The sequence below is a fragment of the Macrotis lagotis genome, chromosome 5 (genome assembly GCF_037893015.1).
Source record: "Macrotis lagotis isolate mMagLag1 chromosome 5, bilby.v1.9.chrom.fasta, whole genome shotgun sequence".
Classification (NCBI taxonomy): domain Eukaryota; kingdom Metazoa; phylum Chordata; class Mammalia; order Peramelemorphia; family Peramelidae; genus Macrotis; species Macrotis lagotis.
In genome coordinates, this window is record NC_133662.1 from 258,735,288 (window position 1) to 258,760,842 (window position 25,555).

Genomic DNA, 25,555 nt, shown 5'->3' on the forward strand with positions numbered 1-25,555 from the left:
TGCTGGCGTAATGCCAAACGAGTGAAGACACCTCCAAGGAATTTCCAATTCACTTCTGAGAATAAACGCAAGTATTTAACTTTTTAATTTTTTTAAACAATCAATCAATCCATCACTGGTGTAAGAAAAGAATGGTCTAAGAATTTCCAATCTAGCCCCTGTTCTATAAGCTTAACTTTACTGAAGTATATGGAGGCAAAGAGAGAATAACTGCTTTTCCCGGGATCACATAGACAGTATGTATCAGAGCTGTCAGTCATTCAACAGACATTATTGAGCTTGTCTCTTAAATATCAGGGACTAGGTTGTTCAACAAAAATGGGAGATGTGACAGGCAAATGACCAGGAACATACCCGGCTGCTATTGACGAAAGGGAAGGCAGAAAATTTACAATGCAAATTATTACCTGGCAAAAGCATTAAATCAGTAGGCACAGAAATGAAGTGGTCTGTGGGCTTTGTCACAAAAGAGCATTTCCAGTTGGGGAGCATTAAGCATAGCTTCATAGGGGAGGAAACCTCTAAGCTGGGCTTTAAAGGGTGGCATAGGTAGGGAAAAGAGGAAGCACATTTCAAGTATGGCAAACAGTGTCAGCAAAAATATGGGGATTTGAGGGGATGATATAGGGAAGGAAGGAGGCATGCTTTCCTGTTGGATCAGAAGATAAGTATAATTAAATGAAAACTAATTATTACTATTTTATCTAGCCTAACCCTTGATTTCCTGTATGAATTTCAAAAGAAAAAATGAAGAATTTCCTTCAGAAGTTGGTGAAAGTAAAGGTGTAAATTTTTTCTCATTCAAATTTAAAAGAACTAATCTGTGGTCTCCTAAAGGGTCTATAGCCTCTAAATTAAGAACTGTGGACTTGATACCTAAGGTCCTTTCCCAAGGTGAATCCTAAAATCCTAAAAGACTAGGCAAAAATCCATATAGTAGTGGACCTCAAGCTTAGGAAGTAAACGTTGTCACCTGACAGCCAAAATGTCCTCACCTGCTAAAAAAAATCATAGGCTGCAACGATAGAGCTATGAACTTAGGAAGAGGGAGATGGCACTCTCATTGTCCTCTGTTTCAATCAGACTGAAAAAAAAGAAGAAATTCAAAAAGAGAAAAGTGAAGATTGGCTGGTCATGGACTGAGGGCTAAGAATGACAAATCTGAGTAGTCGTTGGCATCCTCAATGTCAGGAGAAAGACTGAATGAGACTTCCAGGTGGTCAGCCAACATTTACAAAGTGTCACATTCGGGTCCTGCGTTAACCACTGGCAATACAAAAAAGAAAGATGGGCCTTGCCTGCCAGGAGTTTACAATCTGATGGGGGAATCCAAAACACAAAAGAAAGTTTAGAGGTGGAGTAGTACAGTGGGGAATTGATTGAGGACTTAAAGAAGTCCAGAAAGAATTCAACTCAATGGGAGATAAGGAGATGAAATGATGATGGACCCCAGATGAAGAACATGATGTCAAGGAGGTGATGCCATAATATGCGTCTTTCTTTATATCTCACTTTCTTCCCCAGAATCATCTGAATCCAGTGGCTAGATATGAATCAGGATGACTGGAGATGGCCTTGAATGTGGGACAATCAGGGTTAAGTGACTTGCCCCACAGCTAGAAAACATCTGAGGCCAGATTCCAACCCCAGTCCTCCTGGCTCCAAGACTAGGGCTCTGTCCACTGCTGCCACCTAGTCCCATGGCCTAGATACACACAAGATGGATAAGCATGGGTGGGCTGTAACTGGTATCACTGGAGATCACATCTGGATGGATGGGGTCATAGATCTGTGTATCTAAAAGAATTTTTTTTGTCTTTTTAATAGCCTTGAAGGTAAGAACAGTAGCTTTTCTTATCCCCATTTTACAGATAGGAAAACTGAAGCTCTAGAGTGGTTAAAAGACTTGTCCAAGGCCCCAGAGCTAAGACAAAAATCCAGTTCATCCGACTCCAAGTCCCCCCTAAACCAAGTCATCTCTATGTCTGTGTAAACCTCCTGTTGCCATAAATATGGTGGTTATTATTAATAATAATAAATGATGATTGTTATTTAGTACTTTGAGGTTTGTGAAGAGATTTACAGACGCCGTCTCAGCTGATCCTTGGAGGTCTTTGCAAAGGAGGCGGTGCGGGGTGGCGGAATGTTATTGTTATCTCCACTTTAAAACAAATATATATTTATAGAGCACCAGCCCTGGAGTCAGGAGGACCTGAGTTCAAATCTGACCTTAGACACTTAATAACTGCCTAGCTGTGTGACCTTGGGCAAGTCATTAAAAACCCATTGCCTTAAATAAAAATTAAAAATAAAATAAAAAATATATGTTTAAGGGAGGATGTAAACTTTAAAGCCAACATGGTAAAAAGTGGGCAGGATGGCAGCATTAGTCCTCTGGCACCGTGGAAATGGCCACTTCTGAGCATGGAAGCGTATAGCCCAGAGACAGGAAAAGAAGACTGGAGGCTTTTTTCTCCATCCATGTTTTTCTCACCACCGCCCCCAGCCCCGGTTACTGAGACTTTTTTGCATCTCTGAGAAGGGTCCCAAGGGATCCAAACTCAAATGAGGAAGAGAAAGAAAAAAGAGAAATCGAGACTCAGGGAATCCTAGATCCCTCACTAAACCTCTAAGCTATCATTTTGCATGGGATCTCTGGGAGACCACCCACAGGCAGCCCCCCCATTTTACTTGGGAGGCCTTGCAGGCTCAAGGAATGCCCAGAAGCCCAGCTATCTCTACCCCAGACAAAACAGAATCTGCACTGAGATGGGGCTCTGTCTTTCTACCAGGTTTCACCCCACTCTTGGGTCTCCCGGGAAAGATCTCAGGCTTGGCAGGGTCCCTTCGGGCCACCCCCTCATTTTATAGATGAGGGGAATGAAGCTCAGGGATGGAAAGCTGGACTTTCTCCAAAGTCCACCGGCTAATGTGGAGAGGAGCAGAATTCAAACCCAGAACCCATCTCCAAATCCTGTACATTGACCCCCGTGGACTCCTAAGACGCTGTTTTACCAGTTCCAGAATATGAGACAGAAGAAAGAAGGGTTCTGTTGGCTTGATGCTGCGTGTTCAAGGCGGTAAAAGAAGAAGGGTTGTAAGGAGGATGCTTGCAGGAGATGCTTGGGGATGGGAAGGGGCATGGCAGGCGGCCCCGGGACAGTAGAAACCTCCAGGAGAGTCACTTCACCGTCTTCTGGCCACCTCTTGCCCCAGCACTGCCAACCAGATCGGAGAAGGACGTCGCACCCACTCTGACTCTGTTTCCCCTTCAGTCCCACAGAGGCTCAGAAAACAGAGACCCTGAGGGCTGAGCCGCAGCCCAGGCGCAGAGGGCGGCTCCGGGGTCCGGGGAGGGCCAGCTCCACCTTAACTGTGCCAACTGGGGTTGTTGGAGGGGGGTGGGCAGAGGGGAGGGGAGGGTTGAGCCCAGAGGAGCCGGCCAGCAGCCAGCCAGAAGAGCTAGGGAGCCGGCCCCTCCCACCGCGGCCCCCTCCCCGGGGGCAGGCCCTCCCCTTTTCTGGCTAGCCGGGGAGCTGGGGAAGTGGGGCTAAACCTTGGGGACTGCGGGGGGGCGCCCAGACGTCAGCCCCGGCTTGATTTTTCCCTCCCATTTCTTGCCTGTGTTTTTCCTCCCAAGTAAGGGAATCCATTGGAAGCCAGAGGAGCTCCGGGCAGGAGGTAAGGGAGGCTGCGATCGGCGCTGGGGACGCGACTTGGCGCTCTGTGGCTCTTGCGGGGCAGCCCCCGCCTGGTGGGAAGGCTCTGAGGGCGACCTGGGCAAAAGAGGAAACTGAGGCCACTTGGGGAGGGGAGGGGAGGGGGGAGGTAGCCAACATTGAGATCACTTCACCTGCAGCCTGCTCTCCCCCCTCCACCCCCACCCCGGGAGAGGCAGATACCGCTAAGTGTGTGGGGGGGGGGGGTCATAGGAAGTCATCCAGGCCAACGCCCCCATTTTACAGATGAGAAAATTGAGGACCAGAGAAGTTCTGAGAATCAGAACTCTCGAACTGGTGGGGACTTTAGAAGACAGTTAGTCCACCCACCTTTTTTTTTTCTTTTTTTTGGCAAAGGGGAAAACTGAGGAAGATGGAGGTAAAGTCCCCCAAGGTGGTCAGCATCAGAGGAGTGACTGGAGGCCGGTGCCTCTGGCTTCAGAACCAGAGCTCTTTCTAGGGCACTCAGCTGGGACTAGACTAGAGAGCGGTTGGCGGATGCTTCCCCCCTCCCCTAGCCCCTGGAGTAAGCTTGGGAAAGGCTTGCCAGTGATCCTGGCAAGATTCAGCTAGTTGGGGGCAGCTGGGTGGCACGGTGGATAGAGCCCCAGCCCCAGAGTCAGGAGGACCCGAGTTCAAATTTGATCTCGGACACTTCATAATCACCTAGCTGTGTGACCTTGGGCAAGTCACTTTACCCTATTTGCCTTGCAACAAAAAAGATTCAGCTAGTTGACCTGCAAGGTTAGGAGGTCTGGGGTTCAAGAAAGGGAACTGGGTGAAGGGAGAGGGGATGGCAAGGAAAGGGGGACTGGCCACTCTCTTTGAGGCAGCTCAGCTGTGGGATGGAAAGGATCCTCCAGCTGCAATGAGACCACCTGGACATGAGTAGAAGTTATCGGCTGTGTGTCTTTGGGCAAGGAATCTCCCCTCCCTGAACCCCACTTTCCTCATCTGTGGAGTGAAGGCATTTCTGTAGTCAGTCTCTAAATTCACTTCTAGGGTCCCGGCACCCTGACTTTTGCCAATGTGAGACTTCTTAGGGAATTAACAGGCAGCCCCCATGTGTCCTTCTTGCACTCTTAGGGTTTTTGCCTTCATTTGCACCCCCAAAACTTAGTCCAGCATTGCCATAAATACTTGTTAAATGAGGGAGTGATTGAATCCGGGGTCCTTCTTAACTCCCAGGTCTATGATCCTGCCATCTTGTCATCTTTAGGCTTCCTGGGCTTCAGCTTTCTCATTTGTAAAATGAGGTTGGTTCCTGGGTCTCTTTTGGCTTTAAATGGGTGATTTTTATGATTCCTAGAGAGGCAAACAGAACAGCAGATTCCTGTTCAGCTCTCAGAGCCCAGAGGAGAGAAGGAAGGATGTGGGGACCACACAGGAGTGGGGTCATTTCTTAGAGATGTAGGTTGGTGTGAAGTGAAATCTCCCAGGATGCTCAAGCCTGCCTTGGACCTTATGTCATACAGTGGAAAGAGCACTAGTCTGGGAGGCAGAGGACCTGAGTTCGGTTCCCAACTCTGCTGCTGAGGGACCTTGAACAAGTTGCTTAACCTCTCTGTGCTTCAATTAAGTGAGGAGGTTGGATTTTATGGTTTCCAATTATAACTCCAGATTAAAATAGTATATTAGCCCTTTTGCAGGAGGGAAAAACAAGAATGTTCCAAGCCGTGTGTGTCTGGGGCTAAAATTGTTTTTTAAAGTCAAATATAGTGTCTAACGGTTGCCAGTGTAGGGACCCATGTAAGGGGTGTTTGTGTTTGTATGTGTTTGTGTCTGTGTCTGTATATGTGTGTGTGTGGGGGGAGGGTGAAATTGTTTTTTAAAGTGAAATACAGTGTTTAATGGTTGCCAGAGTAGGGATCCATGTAAGGTGGTGGGGTGGGGGTGGGGAGAGGGTACTTCCACTTCATTTTGGAGAATTCTTATGACAGAAGACCTGGGTTGAAATCCTGGCCGGCTGTATAACTTTGGACTAGTGACTTTCCCTTTCTGTGCCTTGTTTTCTTCCTCTATAAGATGCGGGGATCAGATTTGATGGCTTCTGAGGTCCCTTCTGTCTTGAATTCACAAGACTCTATGAGTCCTAAAGTCTCTTCCTTCTCCAAAGCCCAAGATCTTGCTACTTCCAAGGTTGTGTGACTTTGGTAACTAGTGAGTAGATCTGGAGAAATCGAGTTCAAATTCCCACCCTATCCTTTCCCACGTGTGACTTTGGGCAGGTCATTTTCCTTCAATGAGCCTCAGTTTTCTCCTCTGTCAAATGAACTCAGTGACCCCTGATGTCCCTTCCAGGATGAGATTTGCCATTTTATCATCCTCTATTTCCTCCTCTGCATCTTCTGATCCCATGTTCTTTCCTCTTCTCAATGCCCTGATCTTATGACCCTGATGGTCCCCTTCCTGCTCTAAACGTGGCATTGCTAAGATTTCTGAGTTCTGAGCTGATGCTCTTGGATTTGCTCCGGGGCAGCCCCACAGAGATGGGAGAATCCAGGGCAATGTGGAGAGTCATTCTATTGTGTTAGTTTTTTTGGTTGTTGTTGAACAAATGCTTTCATTACTGATGGCTCTGTGCCTCAGTTCACCTTACAGTGTGGTCTGCCTAATTCTAGCTCAGGTTCAACTCTCTTCCTGTTTTCCCAGACAAGTTTGTTTAGGATGATGGAGAGGACAAAAAGTGTGAGAAATGAGCAACATTGTGCATGTCTTTTTTTTTATAAAGGTGTGATTGATGATACAAGTATAGATGGGGCCGGTTAGGTGGCATAGTAGGGGGCGGCTAGGTGGCATAGTGGATAGAGCACCGGCCTTGGAGTCAGGAGTACCTGGGTTCAAATCCGGTCTCAGACACTTCATAATGACCTAGCTGTGTGGCCTTGGGCAAGCCACTTAACCCCATTTGCCTTGTAAAAACCTAAAAAAAAAAAACCCAACAAAACCAAGTATAGATCTCTGATCCTCCCTAAGAAATGTATTTCAACCTCCACCTACCCTCCTTTTCTGTCCCTCTGGAAGGTTGTCCTACAATTTAAAACCAGGGAAAATGGGGTTGCAATGATGGTGGGACCTTGTCATCTCGGACGATGTTGATTTTTATTGTTTTTGTCTTCATTTTCATGAATTACTTTTGTTTTTGAATGACCTCTTTTCTAAATATATCCTCCCCTTTCCCGAATCCAGAAAGTCATCCTTTGTAACAAAGAACAAAATAGAAGGGGGAAAAAGGCAGTTAAGCAAAAAAATATATATCCACTATTTCTGAAAGAATATGTTTTAGTTCATACCCATAGTTCTGTGCGTCTGCAAAGAAAGAGGGCAGATGCATTTTCTCCAGGCTACTCTGGTCTCCATGCTACTGCTAGTTTGGTCATTCTAATTGCTGTGTGGTCATTATAATTGATTCCAGTATGAACTGGAGATAAACACAGAGGGAGAGTAATAACCTTAAGAAAGGACCAGGAAAGACTTTGTACTGAAAGGTGATTTTAGCTGAGAGTTGAAGGAAGCCAGGAGTTAGAGATGAGGAGGAAGGGCATTCCAATAAAAATAGGTAAGTCAGGAGGCATGAATGTTGTTTACAGGGAATAACATGGAGGTCAGAGTCACTGGGGAAAGTTTAAGGACTAGGAAGACTGAAAAGATCAGGAGACAGGATATTAAGGGCTTTAAAAGTAAAACAATGTTCTATTTGGTCCTGAAGGTAATAGGGAGCCATTGAAGTTCCTTGGGCAAAAAAGGGCAACGTGATGAGACTTGTAATGTCTGATTTCTTTAGTTATTGAATGGAGTTGTTCTCCAGTTTGTTTTCCTACTTCTAATTATTTTATTCTACATCAGTTCAGGGAAGTCTTCTCATACTTCCCTGAATTCCTCATCTTGAGCTCCCCTCCCAAAGCAATAATATTACATTATCTGCACAATCACAATTTCTGCTGTCATCCTTTAATAGACAGAAGCTGTTTATTCATCCGTAGGACCTGTTAAAACTTGTGTTTTGATGTAGACATTGGATAGAATGCCAGATGGGGTGGATGGTCTTCTTAGTTTTACTAAATGTTTTTCCCCCATTCCCTTTTGTTAATTTTTGCTTTAAAAGGAAATTTCCTGAATGTAGGAGGGGGGTGAATTGAGGCTGATATAAGAGCAAAATATTAATTTACCATGAATCCCTGAATTTGGTGATGGGAAAAGGATTGCACATCCAGTCTGGATCTTTGAGCCATGGAGAATATGTATTCTTACTTTTCTATTTGCCTTCTGCCCCCATCTATCCATAGTATCCTAGTGTTAAAATAGGAAAACTGACAGAAGGTAACTGTTGATATCATTTTGGAGGGAGAGAAGGAAAGGAGAGGAAAGGAGAAGGGAGGGGAGAGAGAGACAGACAGACAAAAAATACTCTATGACCTTGGGCAAGTCACAATTTTCTTAACCTCAATTTCCTCATCTATAAAATAAAGATATAGGACTAGCTGACCCCTAAGGTCCCTTATAGCTCCAAATCTTTGACTTCATGATTATGTAGCCACTTGGTGACTCAAACATGGGTCCACCACTTGCCAACTCCTATGTGAGACATTGGATTACCACACACCAAGGCAAAGACTAAAGCTGTGTCTTCATAGTGTGGCTGATTGTGTAGTGATTAGAGTGCCCAGCCTGGATTCAGGAAGAGCTGGGTTCAAATCCAACCTCAGACACTTACTAACTGCGTGATCCTAAGTCCCTTAGTCCCGTTTGCCTCAGTTTCTTCATCTGCAAAAGGGACTGGAGAAGAAAATGAGAAACCACTACAGGATCTCTGGGAAGAAAACCCCAAATGGGGTCATGGAAAGTCTGAGAGGACTGAAAAACAACTGAACAAACATTATCCAAAAGGAGTCAGCCAATTTCCAGAACAAGGTTTGCCTGATGTCTTGCCTTCCCAGAATCAATGAACAGCATTAGATGACATAGACTTGTCATTATGAAATTTGGAGTAATGTTTCAGTCTAAGGCTGGATGACCACTAGTCTGTGCTGTGGTGTGGATCCCTGATCAGGGAGGGGAACAATAGCTTCTGGGGTCTCTAACTCTCAATATCTCAGAGAACTCAACGTCTCAAAGCCCTTTGATACCATGACCTATAATCTCATGGGACCCTCACAGCAGCCGAAAGGGAAAGAAGAAAGTCCACCAACTAAAATGTTATAATTGGATAAAAAGGCATTCCGTATCTCCTCTGAGTTCCGATGAGGAAAGAAGTTTTGTTGTTCCTAAAGGTTAAAAAGCAGTAATATTAATAATGACCTAGCCGTGTGGCCTTGGGCAAGCCACTTAACCCCATTGCCTTGCAAACCCCCCCCCCCAAAAAAAGCAATAAGAATCAGATAGCTAGAAAGATAGGTATTGGTTGAAAGTTTACAAATCATCTATACCTCTGGGATGGGCATTATTGTCCTCCTCTTACAGAAGGAGAAACTGAATCTCAGAGAGCTGAAGTGACTCTGTCACATAGTAAATGGGTCTTGGATTTTTCATCTTTAAAACAATGGGGTTTGCACTAGGTGTCCTTCTAGACCTGGAACAGTGTTTTTGTCCTTACTTCTACCCCTAAAACTTAGCCTGGTTCTGCCATAAATACTTGTTGGCTGAGTGATTAACTGAATCTGGGGTCACTCTTAATTCTTAGGCCTATGATCCTGCCATTCTGTAATCTTTGAGCTTCCTGGGTCTCAATTTTATAATTGAGAGGGTTGGTCATTGAGGTCCCTTTCTGTTTTAAATTGGTGATCTTTATGATCCTAGGGAGGAGTTAGCTTCAGAGCCTGGATCGAGTCCTGCCCAGAATTCATACAAGCCCAGTGACCCTAGGCAGGTAACATAACCTGTGCTCCAGACCAGATGTGATGAACAGCACAGGTGTGCACCCTCCTGAACCTGTACCCCAACCCTCCTGAATGCACGCCAACCAAATTAAAATGTAACTGGGAAACATTTCACAAAAAGTGCAAATGAAATAAAATATAGATGATCGTAACGTAGTTTTCTAAGTCAGTGTGTGCTTGCAGGGGATCTATTTGTAGGACTTGTTGGCTTCCATTTCTTTTTTGAGTTTGAGACTAGGGGTCTAGACCAGTCATGTCAAACTCGAATCAAAACTGGGAATCAGAAACCATAAATAAACATTATAGTTTATTGTATTTTTAAATTAAAATGAAATAAAAATATTTTAGTTACTTTTAAAAAGTAATTTTGGTCCTATTGCATTTTAATCTGATCTAGCCTGGACTTGGGGGAATTGGAGGCCATGGCCTGCAGGCCTTGGCACTTGATGTTTCTGCTCTTGATAAAGGTCCTGCATTGCTAGAGGGAGTTTTTTCACCTAGTCATTCCCTAAACTAATGAAATTGGACTCCTTCCTATCTCTGTAGCCCCTAGAATCTGGGTTCTTGTCCCCTATGGAGAACTGGGTATATGACCTTAGAGAAAGCCCTTTACCTGGATGGGCCTCAGTTTGTCATCTCTAAGTTGAGGTCCCTGAATGATCTCTTAAGATCTCTTCCAACTCTCAACCACTTCTGCTTTTCCTGATATGATAGGAATAGAGGAAGATTTTATAAAACAGCGTCTGGTGGCGCTGAGAATCCTGTGTGAAGGAGTCTCTGATGGTTATAGGCAAAACCAGAGCTAAATCATATTGCCTGGTGATTCCCAGGTCAGTTGACAAATTCCAGACCTACCCTTGTAGTTCATCTAATTAGCCAAAGTCATCTTTATCTGTGTGATCTGAGTAGGCCCCCACCTTTCACCCCATCATCCAGTGCTGTTATAACACAAACAGCATTATACACACAGGAACCCCCTTTTCATTTGGTGATGGGTGATCTGATGCAAAATCCCAAGCAGCCAAGGATCAGGAGGTCACTCTGACCCTTAGAAACTCAGATAATCGAAATACTTTCAAGTGAATATTTTCCCTAAAACTGTTGCATTTCTCTTTCCCCATTCCCGCAGAGAATACATCCCATTTCTCAAGTTGCATTTGTAGCCCCTGGTTTTTGGGCAGGGAGTCAGAGTATTTGGAATTGAGACTAAAGAGGCTCTCCAATTCTGTCCTGCAATTTACAGATGAGGAAACCAAGGCTCAGAGGTGATGTGACTTGCTCACACAGGTAGTGAGCCTCACAGATAGAATTGGAACCACATCTATTTTTCCCATATTGCAAAATGAATTCAGTGAAGTTCAAGGACTTGGGGTTGGACTAGAGAGAACATAGCTAAGGCTTTTTATCAGTTTATTTGCCTTTTGTACCTTCCAGGGAGGAATAAAGAACTCCAAATCTCCTTCCATTCTGTCTAACTCCACCCCCTGAATGACATCACAAAAGGGAGCACCAATGCCCAGAAGCCAAAGCCCCATTCTAAACCTGCAGGAGGTCTTCCCATTCCCCTTCACATGATCTGCCCAGTGGTCTCATATTAAGAATATTTGCCCAACCTTTCCATCAGTTGGGTCGACCAGGAAGGCAATGGAGGTCCCCAAAACAGCAGCCAGTTAATTTTTCTGGCAGATGGAACAGGTCAGTACTCTGTCCATTAGCCCACACTGCCCCTTGTCCTTAAGTTACCCTATTTACTGTTCATTTTAAATCTTTTTGAAACATGTTATTAAGGAGAAGTGGAGTTTCATCTAGTTTATGAAATTCACTGTCAGTATCAGGAGACAAAATCAAAACAGGCATCTCTCCAAGGAATGAGAGCCATCTCCTACAACTCTTGGAACCTGGACTTATTAAGACAACAGAGTAAGGAGCCTCATGGTAATTTAGCCAGGGCTGGTCTCCTTATATGCCAGGTGACTGGTCCAAGATGTTCAATGATTTATTTAAGTTCAAAAAGCCTGCAGGTCTCAGTCTCTCTCTCTCTCTCTCTCTCTCTCTCTCTCTCTCTCTCTCTCTCTCTCCCCCAATAATGTGTCCAACACAAAAGACATAAAGACCTTTGCCTTCAAGGAATTTATGGTCTACCAGGGAAGACGAGATCCACACAAAACAACCCAAAGTAAAGCTAGTCTATGGGAGTTTGGCATAGGACCATACCGGGGAGAACTAGAAAGAACCTCAACTCCATTGAGTCTAATCCTCTCATTTCACAGATAAGTAAACGGAAACCGAGAACCAGAGATTAAATTACTTGCCTAAAGTCACACAATTTCAGAAAAGGGCAACTTCATTCTAAGATAGGATCAGGAGGAACTGGGTGGGGTGCTTTACAGAAAAACTTTTCAGTCATGTCTAATTCTTCATGACCCCACTTGGGGTTTTCTTGGCAAAGATACTGGGATGGTTTGCCATTTCCTTCTCCAGCTCATTTTGCAGATGAGGAAACTGAGTCAAATAGATACTAAGTATCTGAGGCCAGATTTGAACACAGGAAAATGATTTTTCTTGATTTCATGTCCAGGGTTCTCTCTGCTGCACCATCTTGCCCTATAAGCAGGAAAAAGATGTGAAATTAAGAGGAGAAAAGGGGGAATGCATCCCAGATCTGTTTTTTTTTCTACTTGCATGATCTGGGGGCCTTGGTTTCTCTTTTTTGCAAAATGAGGGGGTTTGACTAGATTTGGAATTCTTTACCTTTTTTTTTAGCATCATGGATTCTTTTGGCATACTGATAAATCCCAAAGGACTCTTAAGAATAGTGTTTTCAAATGTGTAATATAAAATCCAAGAGTTTAAAAAAGAAAACTGATTGCATTGAAATAAATTGATCAACATTAATTATTAGAGAAATGCAAATTAAAGCTTCTCTGAGGTACCACCTCACACCTCTCAGATTGGCCAGTATGACCAGGAAGGATAATGATCATTGTTGGGAGGGATGTGGGAAATCTGGGACACTATTACACTGTTGGTGGAGCTGTGAACTCATCTAACCCTTCTGGAGAGCTATTTGGAACTATGCCCAAAGGGCAACAAAAATGTGCATACCCTTTGACCCAGCAATACCACTACTGGGTCTATACCCTGAAGAGATGAGGAAAAAGGGTAAAAACATTACTTGTACAAAAATATTTATAGCAGCCCTGTTTGTGGTGGCAAAGAATTGGAAACCAAGTAATTGTCCTTCAATTGGGGAATGGCTTAGCAAACTGTGGTATATGTATGTCATGGAACACTATGGTTCTATTAGGGACCAGGAGGGATGGGATTTCAGGGAAGCCTGGAAGGATTTGCATGAACTGATGCTGAGTGAGATGAGCAGAACCAGAAAAACACTGTACAGCCTAACAGCAACATGGGAGTGATGGTCAACCTTGAAGGACTCACTCATTCCATCAGTGCAACAATTGGGAACAATTTTGGGCTGTCTGCAAAGGAGAATACCATCTGTATCCCTTTAACTTAGAAAAAAAACAGTTGTCTGATCTTGTTACCTCTGAGAATTCTGTTCTCTTTAAGGATATGATTTCTCTCTCCTCACACCCAATTTGGATCAAGGTACAACATGGAAACAAAGTAAAGACTGACAGAGTGCTATCTGTGGGGTGGGGGTGGGGGAGGGAAGCAAGATTGTGGGAAAATTGTAAAACTCAAATAATTTCTTTAATAAAAATAAATTTAAAAAAAAGAAATAAATTGATCAAATACTTTTAAAAATTTAATTGACCCCAGATTAAAAATCCCCAGATGAAATGATCTTTAGTGTCATTCCTCTAACTCTAAAGTTTGTGCCATATGATCAGATGGGGGGGGTAATATCCTAAGCAAAAGTTCTGGTGCAGAGAACAGGGAAGTAATGTTCCTTGCATTTTAAAAACATCATTGTCACCCATTGTTTTTACATCACTCACATTTCTTAATATATTTCTCCTCCCTTTGGTCCTTTCCTTTCACTTCTCTTTCTCTTAATTTTTCCATGCCCTTCTATCTTTCCTTCTCCCTAACTTTCCTCTGACCTTCCCTTCTCTGCCTTTCTCTTCCCTTCCTAATGGCTGCTCCTATAATAAGAGTACAAAAAGAGGAGGTAGAAACCAGTTCATTAAAACTAACCAACACAATAACCAAGTCCAACATTATCTATAGTAGAAAATATACTCATTATTCAATCATCATTTCTTATATTTGTTAAGAAAGGTGGGGAGGAACATTCTCATAGTTGTTCTTTGATGCAAAGGTCTTTCATGTCTTTTGTGCTGGACAGAGAGGGGGGAGGGAGGGAGGGAGGGGAGAGAGAGAGAGAGAGAGAAAAGAGAGAGAGAGAGAGAGAGAGAGAGAGAGAGAGAGAGAGAGAGAGAGAGAGAGAGAGAAAGGAGAGAGATCTGCAGCATTCAATTTTTGAAAATGTATTGTGGTTATTTCCATTTGCATTATTGTAGTCAATGTGTACATATACAATTTTTTGGCACAAGGTAGGCACTTAATGCTTGCTGTAGATCATGGATATGATAGATACAGAGACTCATGCCCACAATTGGATCAGCTGCTCCCGAGGGAAGTAAGCATAGCCAAGAAAAAAAAATAGATACAATAACTACAGTGATGTAAATGGAAAAATCACATTAAAATTGCACGGTTGCAAAGAACAGACTAAGCATAACCCAGAGAAGAGAGAATAGAAGTCTACTCTCCCAATATTTTTACAGAGGGGAGAGTCCACAGATGTGCAGTATGGTACCTATTTGCAGTAGATTGATTGATTGAACAGGGTTTTCTTCCGTTATTTCACAATTTTTTTTCAAAAAGTATTTCGCATATGAGAAAGCTGGTTGAAGGAGTAGCTCAAGGAATATAAGGAGAGATTTAAACTATATAAAATGTAAGAAATTATTGGACATTTTTTATCTGTTTACTTCATTTTGCATAAGTTCATATAAATCTTTCCACGTTTCTCTGTTTATTATATTCATTGTTTCTTAAAATGCTATTTACATTTAAGTACAATTTGTCTGTTGTTGTTCATTGGTTCAGTTCAATCCTTGGTGACCCCATGGGTCTTAGCCCTCTAGGCCTTTCTATCCTCTACCACCTCTCTCCCATTCATGTTTGTTGTTTACATGATTCTATCTATCCAACTATCTTCTACTGTCCCCTTTTTCTTTGTTTATCCATTTGTTTTGTTTCTAGGTCTTTGTATTTTGTAATAAATATTTTGGTTTAGGAGGGCCTTTCTCTTTATCATTGACCTCCTTGAATACATGTCTAGCAGTGAGATTTAGGAGTCAATAGATATGAACATTTGAATACTTTCTTAGAATAATTATATTTTTTAAAGCAATAGAATGTTTATTAAAGATATTATTTGAGTTTTACAGTTTTCCCCCAATCTTGCTTCACTCCCCCCACCCCCACCCCACAGATAGCACTCCGTCAGTCTTTACTTTGTTTCCATGTTGTACCTCGATCCAAATTGGGTGTGATGAGAGAGAAATCATATCCTTAAAGAGAACAGAATTCTCAGAGGTAACCAGATCAAACCATAAGACATCTGTTTTTTTTTTTTTTCCCGAATTAAAGGGAATAGTCCTTGCACTTTGTTCAAACTCCACAGCTCCTTATCTGGATACAGATGGTACTCTCCTTTGCAGACAGCCAAAAATTGTTCCCAATTGTTGCACTGATGGAATGAGCAAGTCCTTCAAGGTTGAACATCACTCTCATGTTGCTGTTAGAGTGTACGGTGTTTTTCTGGTTCTGCTCATCTCACTCAGCATCAGTTCATGCAAATCCCTCCAGGTTTCCCTGAAATCCCGTCCCTCCTGATTTCTAATAGAACAATAGTATTCCATGACATACATATACCACAGTTTGCTAAACCATTCCCCAATTGAAGGACATTTACTGGATTTCCAATTCTTTGCCACCACAAACAGGGCTGCTATAAATATTTTTGTACAAGTAATGTTTTTACCCTTTTTCCTCATCTCTTCAGGTTATAGACCCAGTAGTGGTATTGCTGGGTCAAAGTGTATGCACATTTTTGTTGCCCTTTGGGCATAGTTCCAAATAGCTCTCCAGAAGGGTTGGATGAGTTCACAGCTCCACCAACAGTGTAATAGTGTCCCAGATTTCCCACATCCCTTCCAACAATGATCATTATCCTTCCTGGTCATACTGGCCAATCTGAGAGATGTGAAGTGGTACCTCAATGAAGCTTTAATTTGCATTTCTCTAATAATTAATGATTTAGAGCATTTTTTTCATATGGCTATGGATTGCTTTGATCTCCTCATCTGTAAATTGCCTTTGCATATCCTTTGACCATTTGTCAATTGGGGAATGGCTTTTTGTTTTAAAAATATGACTCAGTTCTCTGTATAGTTTAGAAATGAGTCTTTTGTCAGAATCATTAGTTGTAAAGATTGTTTCCCAATTTACTACTTTTCTTTTGATTTTGATTACATTGGTTTTATCTGTGCAAAAGCTTTTTAATTTAATGTAATCAAAATCATCTAATTGGTTTTTAGTGATGTTGTCCAACTCTTCCTTAGTCATAAACTGTTCCCCTTTCCATAGATCTGACAGGTAGACTAGTCCTTTATCTTCTAATTTGCTTATAGTATTGTTTTTTTTATGTCGATGTCCTGTAACCATTTGGATCTTATCTTGGTAAAGGGTGTGAGGTGTTGGTCTAATCTAAGTTTCTTCCATACTAACTTCCAATTATCCCAGCAGTTTTTATCAAAGAGGGAGCTTTTATCCCAGGGGCCTGATTCTTTGGGTTTATCAAACAGCAGATTACTATAATCCTCTCCTGCTTTTTACACCTAGTCTATTCCACTGGTCCACCACTCTATTTCTTAGCCAATACCAAACAGTTTTGATGACTGATGCTTTATAATCTAATTTTAGATCTGGTAGTGCTAAGCCACCTTCGTTTGCATTTTTTTTTCATTAAGCTCCTGGCAATTCTTGACTTTTTATTTCTCCATATGAATTTACTTACAATTTTTTCTAACTCATTAAAGTAATTTTTTGGAATTTTGATTGGTAGGGCACTAAACAGATAGTTTAGTTTTGGTAGAATTGTCATTTTTATTATATTAGCTCTACCTATCCATGAGCAGTTGATATTTGCCCAGTTATTTAAATCTGATTTAATTTGTGTGAGAAGTGTTTTATAATTGTTTTCAAAAAGATTCTGAGTCTGTCTTGGCAAATAAACTCCCAAATATTTTACACTGTCTGAGGTTACTTTGAATGGAATTTCTCTTTCTAGCTCTTCCTGCTGTTTCTTGCTAGTCATATATAGGAAAGTTGAGGATTTATGGGGGTTTATTTTATAACCTGCAACTTTGCTAAAATTGCTAATTGTTTCCAGTAGTTTTTTAGATGATTTCTTGGGATTCTCTAGGTAGACCATCATGTCATCTGTGAATAGTGAGAGTTTTGTCTCTTCCTTCCCAATTCTAATTCCTTCAATTTCTTTTTCTTCTCTAATGGCTGATGCTAACATTTCTAATACAATATTGAATAGTAGTGGTGATAATGGGCACCCTTGTTTCACCCCTGATCTTATTGGGAACGCCTCTAGCCTCTCCCCATTGAGTATAATGCTTGTTGATGTTTCAGATAGATACTGCTCATTATTTTAAGGAACAGTCCATTTATTCCTACACTCTCTAGTGTTTTTAATAGGAATGGATGCTGTATTTTGTAAAAAGCTTTTTCAGCATCTATTGATATGATCATATGATTCCTGATAGGTTTGTTATTGATATAATTGAGTATACTACCAGTTTTCCTAATATTGAACCAACCCTGCATTCCTGGAATAAATCCTACTTGATCATAATGTATTATCCTAGTGATGACTTGTTGTAGTTGTTTTGCTAAGATTTTATTTAGGATTTTTGCATCTATATTCATGAGGGAAATAGGTCTATAATTTTCCTTCTCTGTTTTAACTCTTCCTGGTTTAGGTAGCAGTACCATATTGATTTCATAGAAAGAGTTAGGCAGAGTTCCATCTTTCCCTATTTTTCCAAAGAGTTTATATAGGATTGGAACCAATTGTTCCTTAAATGTTTGGTAGAATTCACTTGTGAATCCATCAGGCCCTGGAGGTTTTTTTTTAGGGAGTTCACTAATGGCTTGTTGAATTTCTTTTTCTGAGATAGGGTTGTTCAGGTATTTAATCTCTTCTTCATTTAACCTGGGCAACTTATATTTTTGTAAATATTCATCCATTTCACTTAGATTATCAAATTTATTGGCATAAAGTTGGGCAAAATAATTTCGAATTATTACTTTAATTTCCTCCTCATTGGTGGTGAGTTCACCTTTTTCATTTATAATACTAGCAATTTGGTTTTCTTCTTTCTTTTTTTAAATCAAATTGACCAGAGGTTTATCAATTTTATTGGTTTTTTCATAATACCAACTTTTGGTTTTATTTATTAATTCAATAGTTTTTTTTTGCTTTCAATTTTATTAATTTCTCCTTTGATTTTTAAAATGTCTAATTTGGTATTTGATTGGGGATTTTTGATTTGTTCTTTCTCTAATTTTTTTAGTTGCATATTTAGTTCATTGATTTCCTCTTTCTCCAATTTATTCATATAAGCATTTAGAGCTATAATATATCCACTTAGAGTTGCTTTGAATGAATCCCATAGGTTTTGGTATGTTGTTTCATTATTATCATTATCTAGGATAAAATGGTTAATTCTTTCTATAATTTGTTTTTTGGTCCACTCATTTTTTAAGATGAGGTTATTCAGTTTCCAATTTGCTCTGGGTCTCCTTGGCCCAGTATTGCATATGACTTTTATTGCATTGTGATCTGAGAGAGATGTATTCACTATTTCTGCCTTTCTGCAGTTGAGCATTAGGTTTCTATGTCCTAGTACATGGTCAATTTTTGTATAAGTTCCATGTACTGCAGAGAAAAAGTTATATTACTTCCTATCCCCATTCAGTTTCCTCCATAAGTCTACCATATCTAATTTTTCTAACAATCTATTTACCTCCCTAATTTCTTTCTTCTTTGTTTTATGATTTGATTTATCTAGATCTGATTGCGGGAGGTTGAGGTCACCTACTAGTAGAGTTTTGCTGTCTATGTCTTCCTGTCATTCTTTCAGCTTCTCCTCTAAGAATTTGGGTGCTGTCCCACTGGTTGCATATACATTCAATATTGAAATGACTTTATTGTCTATGGTACCTTTTAGGAGGATAAAGTTTCCTTCCTTATCTCTTTTAAAGCTATCTATTTTTGCTGCTGCTTTGTCTGAGATAAGGATTGTTACCCCTGCTTTTTTTACTTCAGCTGAAGCAAAATATATTTTGCTCCAACCTTTTACCTTTACTCTATATGTATCTCTCTGCTTCAAATGAGTTTCTTGTAAGCAGTGTATTGTAGGATTCTGGTTTTTAATCCACTCTGCTATTTGCTTACGTTTTAAGGGAGAGTTCATCCCATTCACATTTAAGGTTATGATTACTAATTCTTTATTGCCCTCTGTGCTATCTTCCCTCTGTTTGTATTTTTCCCCCTTTACCCCCCTTTTATCCATATTCCCCAGTATTTTGTTTTTGAATACCACCCCCTTCAGTGTGTTTGCCCTCCTATATCACTCCCTCCCCTTTCTTTCCCCTTTCCCTGTTCCCTTCCCTTCCTTTTGTTATTTCCCCTTATTTCCTCCACTCCCCTTCCCTTTCTCTGTCCCCCCTCCCCTTTTCCCCTTTTACTTCTTGAAAGGTTAGATGTTTTATAAGTTAACTGAGTATGTGTAGGTTGACTTAAGCCAAGTCTGATGAGAAGAAGATTCAGGTGTTTCTCCTCTACTCCCTTCTTCCCCCCTATTACCGTAAGTTTTTTTGTACCTCTTAGTGTAATGAGATTTGTCCCATTCAATCCCCTCCTTCCTCCTGTCTCTTTCCTGTCCCCCTTTTTAGAGAGGTAGTGTATTTTTTTTAGATCATTCTATCTAAGTCATAGAAAATTCTGAGTGTCTGACCCTTCTAGTTCAGTATATTCTGTTGAATAGAGTCCAAATTCCTGATTAGAGTCTTTCTCCCCGGTGGAGTTAAAGCCAGTTACGTCCCATTAGATATCAGTCTCCTGGATAGGTCATGGATGTCCAGCATTTCTGGCTAGGTATATTCTCTCTGTTAGAGTTGCATTTCTTGGGATTCTCAGGATTTATGAGAGTCTCTACCCCCCCCCCCCCATGGTGGGATATAGCCAGTTTCAACTTGCTGGATTGCATTTTTTTCCTTTTACAGCTCCCCCCCCTTTTTTTTTTTACCTTTGCATGTGTCTCTTGAACCTCCTGTTTGATATCCAAATTTTCTGTTTAGCTCTGGTCTTTTCATCAGAAATTTTTGGAATTCTTCCATTTCGTTAAATGTCCACCTTTTTCCCTGGAAGAGAAGGCTCAGCTTTGCAGGAAAGTAGATTCTTGGCTGCATTCCAAGCTCCTGTGCTCTTCGAAATAATCTCGTTCCAGGCCCTTCGATCCCTTAAAGTTGATGCAGCCAGGTCCTGCGTGATCCTTACTGTGGCTCCTTGATATTTAAATTGTTTCTTTCTGGCTGCTTGCAGGATTTTCTCTTTTATCTGATAGTTCTGGAGTTTGGCCACAACATTCCTTGGTGTTTTCCTTTTAGGATCTTTTTCTGGTGGGGATCGATGTACTCTTTCAATAACTACTTTGCCCTCCGATTCCATGATGTCAGGGCAGTTTTCCATCACTAGATCCTGTAATATTAAGTCCAGGCTTTTTTTCTCTTCAATGTTTTCAGGAAGTCCTATAATTTTCAGGTTTCCCTTCCTCAATCTATTCTCGAGGTCAGTGGTTTTGTTGATGAGGTATTTCACATTTGCTTCTATTTTTTGATTTTGTTTAACGGACTCTTGCTGTCTCGTGGAGTCATTAGTTTCTGTAGACTCCATTATTTTTGGGGGGGAGGAGTTTTCTTCATTAACCTTTTTCCAATTGGTTGATTCTACTTTTGAAAGAGCTTTCCATTTGACCAATTGAGGTTTTGAGAGAATTCATTTCTTTTTGCATTTGCTCATTTGAGGATCTGAGAGAATTATTCTCATTTTGCAAGGTATTCATTGTCTCCCCCAAATTTTCCAGTTGATTTTTAAGCTCCTTCCTTATTTCTTCAAGGAAGTCTTTCTGTGCTGGAGACCAGATTGTATTCTCCTCAGAGGTTCCAGGTCTCTCTGGGTTGGGGTCTTTCCCTTCCAGGAATTTTTCTATGGATCCACCTTTCCACTGACCCTTCTTCATTATGCTAAGACCTTGAGTTGGGTGGGGCCGGTTCCCCTGGGCTTGGGATCTCTCAAGGCTTTACTGAGTGCAGCTTCTCTGGATGGCCAGTAGGAGGTGCTGGTTGCCCTCTCTGGGGTGTCTGTGGCCTTGGTTGTGAGGCCTTCTCCCTTTGCTTGAGGGAGGGCATTGGAGCTATTGAATTCTTTTGCCTTCACTCAGTGGAGGGCTTTACCCCGGCCTGAGGCGGCTCCTCAGCTGGGCTGGTTCTTCTGCTCACACACCTGGGCCTGAGGCAGAAGTCATTTGCATTTGTTTGAGAAGAGGCCTCGGTGCCGTGGAGGCCTGGGCTCAGAGTTTCTCAGCCCCGAGGAGCCCGGGATGGCGTCCACAGCTGTCCTGCCCCAGACCTCTCCCCCGGCCCCTTCCCCAAGCTCCAGGGGGACAGCCCCGACACCAGCGCCTCCTCTTCCCCGCGGCCCCAGGCCCCCTGCGTCCGGCCCCACCGCTGCTCCAGCGGGTCCGGCTCTCGGGCCCTCAGACTCCCGGGTCCGATTCAGCCGTTGGTCTGGCTGCTCTTCCCTGGGAGCTCGGACTCACCCGCCGGGACTCAGCCCAGGCCGCTGCGGGAGACGAGTGCTGAGGTAGATGTTCCTCTCCTGGCTTTTCTTCCTGGGTTTCCTGGTTCGGATTTCTTCTAAGAGGTTTGTTTCATGTGACAGATGGGGAAGAGATCAGGAGACTTCAGAACTGCGCCTGGCTTCTCTCCGCCATCATGAATAATTATTGTTTTTAGGTTTTTTTTTTTTGCAAGGCAAATGGGGTTAAGTGGCTTGCCCAAGGCCACACAGCTAGGTCATTATGAAGTGTCTGAGACCGGATTTGAACTCAGGTACTCCTGACTCCAGGGCCGGTGCTTTATCCACTACGCCACCTAGCCGCCCTATTAGAATAATTATAAGGAGCTTTACAGTACAGTTGGGCCAATTCTCTGTCCCATCAGTGGTGTATAAATATGCCCGCCTTTTCACAAATCCCCTCATGATTGGTCATTCCCATTCTTTGTTATCTTTGACAATTTCTTATATTGCTCCTCTTCTTTTAAAATTGTGAGTAGAGGGGCAGCTAAGTGGCGCAGTGGATAGAACACCAGCCCTGGAGTCAGGAGTACCTGGGTTCAAATCTGACCCCCGGACACTTAATAGTGACCTAGCTGTGTGGCCTTGGGCAAGCCACTTAACCCCATTGCCTTGCAAGTTAAATAAATAAATAAACAAACAAACAAATAAATATAAAATAAAATTGCAAATAGACAGTCATGTGAAATAAGCAAGAAAAGAGAGAATATGAAAAATGCCCTAATCAAATAAGGTTTACAACAAAGTTAAATGAGATATATGTTTGTTATAATCATGGTATATAATAATTAGTCATAAGTGGTCCATATGAATAATTATAATTAATGTTGGTTTTAGTCTTTCTCTTTTTCTTTTCGCTTCTTCAGTATCTACAAACAGGATCATTGTTACTAATTTCCTCTGGTTTAACAAAGAGTTTGGTATTCATCTCTTATATGTGCAATTATATTCATATCAGCTAGTGCTGCCTTTTCTTCACCTCCCTCCTACTCCAGCCTCCATTCCTTTACCCACTTGGTCCCTCCCTTTCCTGTGCCTTTACCCTTCCCCACAACCAGGGAAGTTCTTGAGTCTCCCTTCTATCTGGGTACCATCCATCTCTCATTCATCTGAACCCCAAAAGTAAACCCTGGATGTCCTTGGTGCTGAAAGTCTGGAAAGAGAAACAGCTGTTAATGGTCAGGCTATCATATATTCCATGGTAGGAAAAGAAAAAGAGAAAAAGTGAGGATAACAGTGAGTGATGCAGGGAGGGAAATTAATTCTGAATCCTTGGTATCAGAGAATGAGAAGGAGAGAAGGGAAGAGCAGGAGTTGGAGGGGAGTGAGGACAAGTGAGTTTAGAGTCCAAAGATTAGGTTGTAGATTCTCCCTTTTAAGGAAGACTTACACAGACCTGAGCATGTCCAGGAGGATGAAATAAGGCCCATGAGAATCAGCTGAAGAAAGTTGGGGTTTTTAGCTTGAAGAAGAGGAGTGTCTATAAAGTAGATGGAGGATTATCTGTGTGTAGGTTTCAAGGCGGAGAGTCCAGTTCATTCATTTCATAAATAAGGCACCTCAAACCTAGACAGGTAACGTAGCTTGCCCAGTCTGAGGTAGGGTTTGGCATCAGGTCTACCTAATTCCGATGGTGATCACACCATTTTTGTTCATTCATTTCTCAGTTGTGTCTGACTCTTTGTGATCCCATCTTGGGTTTTCTTGGCAAAGATGAAGTGGTTTGTTATTTCCTTCTCCAGCTTATTATACAAATGAGAAAACTGAGGCAAACAGGCTAAAATGATTTGTCCAGGGTCATACAGCTAATAAGTATCTGAAATTGGATTTTAACTCAGAAAAATGAGTCTTTCTGACTCCAGATTCCATAACACCATCTGGCTGGCATGCTACCTCTCAAAGAGTATAACCCTGGACAAGTTTGTTTGTAAAATTAAGACATTTGTCTAGATTGCCTCTGTTGTCTCTCTCTCTCTTTCTCTCTCTCTCTCTTTTTGCAAGGCAATGGGGTTAAGTGGCTTGCCCAAGGCCACACAGCTAGGTAATGATAAAGTCTGTGAAGTCATATTTGAACTCAGGTACTCCTGACTCCAGGGCCAGTGCTCTATCTACTGCACCACCTAGCCGCCCCCTCCCCTGTTGTCTCTTGCAGCTCCAAGGCTATGATCCTAAGTCACAACATCCTCTCTGTGCCTCAGTTTCTTCATTTGTAAAATTAAGGGGCTGGTCCAGATGACCTCTGAGGTCCTTTGCTGCAGCTCTGAATCTGACTCTAATACTGAGTATCCTATGCTCATTCTACTCCCTTTTGTTGGTTCTGAAGATGAAAGACAAAAGGAAGGTAGGAAAGAAGTATAGCTGAGGGGATGGGGGAGAGGGAACAAGAGAAAGGTTACTGGGCTGTCTCAGTTTACCTCTTCACAGTCTAGAAGCAGCTCACCAATCTACAATTTGATTCAAAGACTGTTCCAGACTTGATCTTTAACCTGACATATTTTTTTTTTGGCAGGGGGAGAAAAGGCAGAGGAAGACCAAACCAAGTAGCTGTTGTTTGGTTTCTATTTATTGATTTGATTTCTGTCCCATCACAGGCAGGGCCCAGTTCACCAGGACATAGTTGGCCTGGGCTCTGACTACGGCTCTTTCCTCCACCCCCTTCCCAAATTCATATCTGGTTTAGTGATGAGCTCCAGGCTTCCTAAGGAAGATGACTTTGTCTCTCCTCCAGGAATCAGAGAATGCTTTATCTACCCAAAGTTTAAAATAGCATGTGTTCTGTGTCCTTGTATTGCACATTTTATCACGCCTGCCCACGGGAAGACAAGGCGGGCATACCACATGTTGGGGAAGGAAACAATGAACATCATAAGGAGAGGAGAGGAGGGAGAAAGGAAGAGAGAGAAATGATAGAAAGTAATGGGAAAGGAGGAGAAGCCCTAGCCACTAAAATTGGGAAAGTCTTCACATACAAAGTTACTGAGGTGAGAACAGTAAAATAGTACCTTCCCTCAGAAAGTTCAGGTTCTAATGGAATGGAGAAGCAGGATTAAGTTGGTTTTTCTTGGCTCCAGAAGGCAGTCTGACTAGAAGAAATGAGTAGAAGGTTCCATGAAAATACATACATATATATATATATATATATATTACAAAAGATTTGTGTGAAAATGAAAAATAGTGGTTTAGTCAAGTCAGCCTTCAGGTTAGCTTCTTTTGCCTCAAAACTTTTCCCATTCCCAGCTGTCCTCCATTCAACTGTTACAATGTTTGGGTTTTGTTTTGTTTGTTTGCAATTGGGGCTAAGTGACTTGCCCGGGACACATAGCTGATATGTGTCTGAGACCTAGATTTGGACTCAGTTCTCTCTCTAGGTCTAGCATGACCTAGCTTCCCTGCACAACAATCTTCCTAAAGTATAGACCTGCATGTATCATTCCCTCTTATTCAGTGGTTTCAGTGGTTCCCAATCACCTCCACCATCAAATCTAAAACCTTCCATTTGACTTTTAACTCCCTTTATAACATGGTCACTCCTGTGTTTCCCATCTTTGTCCACCTCTGCAGTTTCTTTGATCCAGAAACACTGGCATCCCTGCTATTACTCACACAGGTCATTTCATTTCCTGAGCCTGGCATCCATCTCCTGTCATCTTCCCTCCCTTCAAGTCCCATCTCCTCAAAGAAGCTTTCTCAACCCCCCTTAAGACCTCAATACCTTTCTTCTATTGGTTATCTCTAATCAATCCTATACATATCTAGTTTGCATTTTACCTCCTAAAATAGATTGGGAGATCCAAGAGACTGGAGACTCATTTTTCCCTCTTTGTATCCCTATCATTGAGCACAGTGCCTCACTATGGTCACCCCTAAATAGATGTTTGTTAACTTGGAGCATCAACTATATCTGATGATGTCCTGATTCTGGGAAGGGCAGGCCTCCTTACATAAGCATAGTGCCCAGGATCCTGGAATTTAAACGAAGTGTG

At 42.0% G+C, this 25,555-nt stretch overlaps 1 protein-coding gene across 6 annotated transcripts in view; it reads left to right on the forward strand.

The window, feature by feature from the left end:
* Positions 1-3,569: 3,569 nt before the first annotated feature.
* DGKG (diacylglycerol kinase gamma) overlaps positions 3,570-25,555 on the forward strand; it is a 281,695-nt gene continuing 259,709 nt past the window's right edge. For 3 of the 6 annotated variants that reach the window (XM_074189550.1, XM_074189546.1, XM_074189547.1), the window contains exon 1: positions 3,571-3,681. The gene's annotated coding sequence lies outside the window, so the exon portion shown is untranslated. Of the gene's footprint in view, positions 3,682-25,555 lie in introns of all 6 variants that reach the window. The other 3 variants (XM_074189542.1, XM_074189543.1, XM_074189544.1) reach the window with 2 other exon arrangements.